This window comes from Panthera uncia, chromosome C2 (genome assembly GCF_023721935.1).
Source record: "Panthera uncia isolate 11264 chromosome C2, Puncia_PCG_1.0, whole genome shotgun sequence".
Classification (NCBI taxonomy): domain Eukaryota; kingdom Metazoa; phylum Chordata; class Mammalia; order Carnivora; family Felidae; genus Panthera; species Panthera uncia.
In genome coordinates this window covers 137130127-137135737 of record NC_064810.1, presented here as the reverse complement: position 1 = coordinate 137135737, position 5611 = coordinate 137130127, and the positions used below count along the sequence as shown (strand labels likewise).

At 47.8% G+C, this 5611-nt stretch overlaps 1 long non-coding RNA gene across 1 annotated transcript; it reads right to left on the bottom strand.

The window, feature by feature from the left end:
- Positions 1–546: 546 nt before the first annotated feature.
- On the bottom strand, positions 547–5400 carry LOC125921357 (uncharacterized). The gene is made up of 2 exons (XR_007457391.1): positions 4531–5400; positions 547–869 (listed from the first exon to the last, which is right to left on the bottom strand). It is a non-coding gene; the product is annotated as an uncharacterized LOC125921357 (long non-coding RNA).
- Between the last annotated feature and the right edge of the window lie 211 nt (positions 5401–5611).

Sequence of the window (5611 nt, the reverse complement as noted above, 5' to 3'; positions counted from 1 at the left end):
ACTGGGACGTGTGGCTATTTAAATTAAAACTAATTTAAATTGTATATAATTATTAATATAATTAAAATTTGACTTCCTCAATCACACTAAGCCCATTTTAAGCACCCAACAGCCTTTTCCATCATGGCAGAAAGTTCCATCGGACAGTGCTAAATATATAGGACAGATTGGGACAATCGTCAAAATTTGAATACAAGGTATGTATTTGGTAACATGCGTCCATATTAAATTTCCTAATTTTGATCCATATAACATAGTTATGTAAAACAATTTTTTATCTCTGGATGAATATGTGGAAATACATAAGGGTAAAGCAGACAGGAGGCCTGCAACTTGCTCTCACATAATGTAGAAAGAAAACATATGTACTTAGGTCAGTAATGCAAATGTGGCAAAACCCTAATAACTGGTGAACCTGGGTACTATTCTTGCAACATCTCTGAAAATTTGAAATCATTTCTGAAGTTAGGGTGAAAGGGGGGAAATGGAGGGGAAAACACACACACACACACACACACACACACACACACACACACACACACAAACTCCAGGGAAGCCAAGAAAGTTACCATGTTGACTTAAACAAGGGGTGGTCCTCAACTGTCCATGGTACACCCCATCTCATGGCCTTCCTCAGGGGGTTTCCTCACACACATAATTATCCCACACGTTTCCTCCGTGGCCCTTCAGAACTTCTCACTTCCTTCGTGGTGCCTTCATGCTCACTGGGCAAAGTGTCCCCAGTCCCAGGAAACTGCATTCTCCGTTTACAGGTTGACATGATCATTATTGGACACCTCTTCTGGCTCAAAGTAAGGTATGCCCGGCTCTAGAGCCCTTCTCTGGCCCCTCACTGCTCAGTGTTTCACCTGGAAGAGCGGAGCACAACAGCGTCTGTCCTCAGCTGTAGCCCAATTGGTTTTACACATTAATTCAAACCGGGCAGTGCACCCAGAGGTGTTCATGGGACCAGGCTGTCACCACCTACCCACCTAAGCATCGCAGCTGTAAGAGCTTTTTTTAAAAAAAAATTTTTTTTCAGTTTATTTTGAGAGAGAGAGAGAGAGAGAGAGAGAGAGAGAGAGAGAAAATGAGAACACAGGCAAGGGGCAGAGCGGGAAACAGAGAAACCCAAGCAGGCTCCAACAGTACAGAGCCCAATGAGGGGCTCGAACCCATGAACGGTGAGATCATCCCCTGAGCCAAAACCAAGATTCCAACACTTTGCCAGCTGAGCCATCCAGGTGCCCTGATTTAAGAGCTTTTTTAAATTGGTATGCAGTGGGGCTCCCGGGTGGCTCAGTTGGGTAAGCATCTGACTTCCCCTCAGGTCAGGATCTCGAGGTTTGGGACTCTGATGCCCGCGTCGGGCTCTGGGCTGACAGACAGCTCAGAGCCTGGAGCCTGCTTTGGATTCTGTGCCTCCCTCTCCTTCCCCCTCCCCCACTCGTGCTCAGTCTCTTTCTCTCAAAAAAAAAAAAAAAAGAGTAAACATTAGAAATTTTTAAAAATTGTTTCGTGTTTACATCTTTATGTACCATCTTACTCAAATGTGTAATTGCAGTAATATACGTGCATTTCATTTCAGTGCAATGGTTTTCTTTTTCCTCTTTTGCTTCTAACTTCCCGCAACACCTTTCTCCCTTCTTTTGGCTTCTACCCAGGGTGCGGCAAGTCCTGCTACCCTTGCTTCCATCCTGGCCACAGAGACCCCAGCCTTGGGCACATACAGTTGTCTGTCCACATTCCCTGGCATTGGGAGGGGAAAGGACCTGTGGTGCCAGAACACCCTCAGCTGGTTTTCTACGGAATCCTTTCACTCTAAGAGCACCTGAATGTTCTTAACCTTTGTTCATTAGCAGGGCACTGGGTGCTGTTGTGGTCATAGATGTTGCATGGTTATTTTAACTGAATTCAGCAAACACTTCTTGAGAGCCTACTTTGGGATCCAGGCACCCTGCCAGGTGTGGCTGATAGAATCCTCATCAATGAGACCTTGCCCTTGAGGAGTTCCCAGGTGGCAAAACCCAGAACTATGGAAGGTGCTGTTTTTTATCAGCAGTGCCGGGGTAAACCGGGCATTGTGCTAGAAGCATGAGCTCATTTGGGGGAGGGCACCTGCCGTGACTGCAGCATGCCTTCTCTGTGAGCAGAACCTCTGACATCATAGATGTTGCATCCTACCATGTACATTCTTCAAACTTTCATCTCACATGTAGCTCCTGTTATACTCTCAGTCTCCCAGACTTGTTCTATCGCCCAACTAAGAGGCAGTTTCAAGTTCAACCAATTGAGTCCAAAACAAAGCATCCAAGAGAGGAATGCACCTGCTCCCCAAAGCCCCTCTCTGTATAGACAGAATTCATTTATTGCTCATCTGGTTCTTCCTTCACAAGAGACCCATGCTTGTGTCTCAAGGCAGCTCTCTTTTTCAGGGTTTTCTATTAATCCCTCCCCATACCCACTTCCAGGCTTGGAAGGTATGGATAACTCAACACTTCTTCCCTGGGCGTTCAAGAAGCACCTTGGGCAAGGCATCAGATAAAACCCTCCATATGAGTGATAAGCATTTTCCACACCAGCTCTGCCAGCAACAGCTCAACTACACAAGAAGTGACAGTGACTACATAAACACATCCCACTACACCCAAATTAAATGTGTCTCAGCTTTTCTTCCTCTTGGCAGAATTTCCAACAACAACCGTGGACCCTCCCTCCACACCCCGCTCTTGACAGGAGGGCAAGTCAGAAAGGAAAGAGATAGGCACCTTAACCTCCGACACTAAAAATAAATCTTACTTTTACGAAAAAACAGAAACACAGCAAAACATATGCTGTGAATGCCCCCTGCGTCCCTCCCAGGGCCTCCTAGGGCCAGTGAGGGGCTCTGAAGCCCAAGCTTCAGTAGCTTCTTGGCAAATCCACCTCTGCTCCCATCAAATATTTTGAGCCACTCTAGAAAATCGCTGAGCACTTCCTGCAGAGAGCCCTGGATTTGAGAAAGCTCTCTCTGGGGAGTGTGTTTTTGGGATCCTTCTTTCCTCCAGGACATATTGATGTATCCTCAGTTACAGGCAAGTGCAACAGCAAACTCTTTTAGGTTCCCAGGGCTCAGACCGCGTTGACCAACCATTCAGCTTTGCCCGTCCCGGTTTTAGCTCCCCCAGTCCCACATGCCAGGAAACCCCCTCCATCCCAGGAAAACCAGGATGGCCAGTGGCCCTGGTGTGGGCTCTCAGAGGAGGCACAGAGCAGTGGCAACTTGACAACAACACAGACTTGGGGACTGCACCCATGCCTGCCTGCCTTCCTGGCACAAACCTGCCACATCCCGACCTGAGAAGGAAGGGAAACCGGCTCTAATCAACTTAAAGGAATTTTTTGAAAGAAGAAATTCCTCTTTCTCTTCTACCTTGAAATCGGAGACCTTGGGTAGGGGCATCTGATTTGCTAAGCCAAGCTACGTGTCCGCAAATGCACAGTGGGGTCAAGAAGGCAGCTTAGAATTCATCCTTTTTGGCTGTAAAGGGAGGTGGACTCTTGGGACTTCCAGACACATACAGTGACAAATTCCCCAAACTTGGGAAGGGGATACAGGTAACAGCCAGCCAAAGAAACCACGAAGTCAAAGACTAAGAGTTTATGTTGTACACGCATCCAGCATGAACGAGCAGGGCAGAGAGTGGAAGGAAGCTGTGCATGTCAGCGTTAGCCAAAGCAGGTTTACAAAGAGCCAGCACCTGCCTTACAACCTCAGGGGGGCCATGAGGAGGGACGGAGATGTGGTCTATGTGCTCAGGATCTGTTTGGATGACAAAGAACAGCCAGCGTGGAGGGCTGGTGGCAGATAGGATTGGAACAAGATGGGGTGCTCTAATCCTAAAAACGCTCAAAGGTTCGAAGGCAGGGGCACTGATATTCAGGGGACATGGGGAAAATCACGAGATCTCGGGCTCTAATTCAGGGGCCTGCCAAATTGCTCAGACACGTGAGCTGAGGATTTTGGATCTGGTACATGGTGATAGCGAAACAGGGGAGATAAGACAGGAGAAGTTACATTTTTCTTTCCAAGAAGAGCAAGTGTTAGTATTTTTGCTGCTTTGGGTTTGTCGCCATTTCTCCTCAACCCTACTCTAGGAGCAGTAGCTCAAGTCAGAACCTCAGTGTTTTTCAAAACCCATCTGGCTCGACTTAATCTGTTTTCACACCCAAATGTCCGCTGTTTGCAAGGCCCTCTGGGCTTGACTGCCTGGGTGTATTCCTATCCTTAGCTATTTTAGTTGCACGGATAAGTCACTAGTTGTTTTCAGAAAGCTGTGGTCCAAGTCAAAAACTTGAGCTTTCCAGGGCCTCTCAAGCCAGAGTCCCACCCCTACTGTCTTAGCTCAGTGCTTCCTTCTGGCTGTCTTGTTAGTTTCTACCCTGCACAGGGAGCTCCTTTCCCCAAACATAGGCCTTTTGTTGGGGACAAGACAGGGTTGTTTTCCTGTTGAAATCTGTTTCTTCCCTTCTCAGCTTTTAAAATCTCACCTGTCCTTCCCGTTCCTGCTTTACCGTTTCTTCTCCCCGGGGCCTGCCTGCTCGTGTCCTCCCAGCAGGCAGTCAACTGTCCAGCCTCTGAACTTCAGAGAACTTCACCTAGCCCAGCAACAAAGCAGTGTCTTCCAGCACCTTGAAATCTAGACCTTGCTGTTTTGTAGACAAGAACATAGACCTCATCTGGCAGCAGGTTAGAAATGCTGTATCTTAGCCCCACCCAGATCTGCTGATTCAGAATCTGCATTTTAAGGAGATTCCCACATGACTTGTATTAGACACGAAAGTTTCAGAAGCACTTAAGATCACTGGTCCCCAACTTCAGCTGCCCTAGAATCTCTTGAGGGGAGTTTTAGAACATGTTGACCTCTGGGTCCCGCCCCTAGAGATTGTGATGAAATAATCTGAGATGCCAGCTTGACAAGGGAGAGTTTGATAAACTGCCCAAGTGACCGTACTACACAAGCACAGCAAAGTTTGAGAACCACTGGCTTAGCACAGTCACTCCGTCCTTGTCCCATGGCCCCAGGAAATTCCAGAGCCTCCCATGAGATCTCTGTTCTGAAACCGTCTCGGGCAGGGGTGGGGACGTGGGCACGTCCTCGCCATCACCTCTTTCTCGGGGGTCCTTCCTCATAGCACATGCTGGCACTCCACGGGTTTCGCCACGTCTTTGAATCCCAACCCCCACCCAAAGTAAAATTTGATGCACATGAGACATCTGTGGGCGTGGTCCGCTACAGACCTGGGAACATGGGTGAAGTGGGGGAGGAGTCGACATGACCAAAGTGCCAACAACCTCTAAGAGGAATCGTTTTGTCAGTGGTTAATAAAATGTCTCAATATATTTAGGCCTTTATGGACATAATAGCGCTACCTTGACCTTATAGTTGTAGGGGTATGTTTCTTAACTAGATTCACGTGCTTTGAGGACAAGAACCGGCAGCCCCAGCCCTTAGCCGGTATTGGTGCTCAACAAGCCGCTACTGAGGAACTGAGTTAATCGCTCGGGATTTAAAAACCCATGCGTGAGGGGTACCCAGGTGGCAAAGTCAGTTAAGCGTCCGACTTTGGC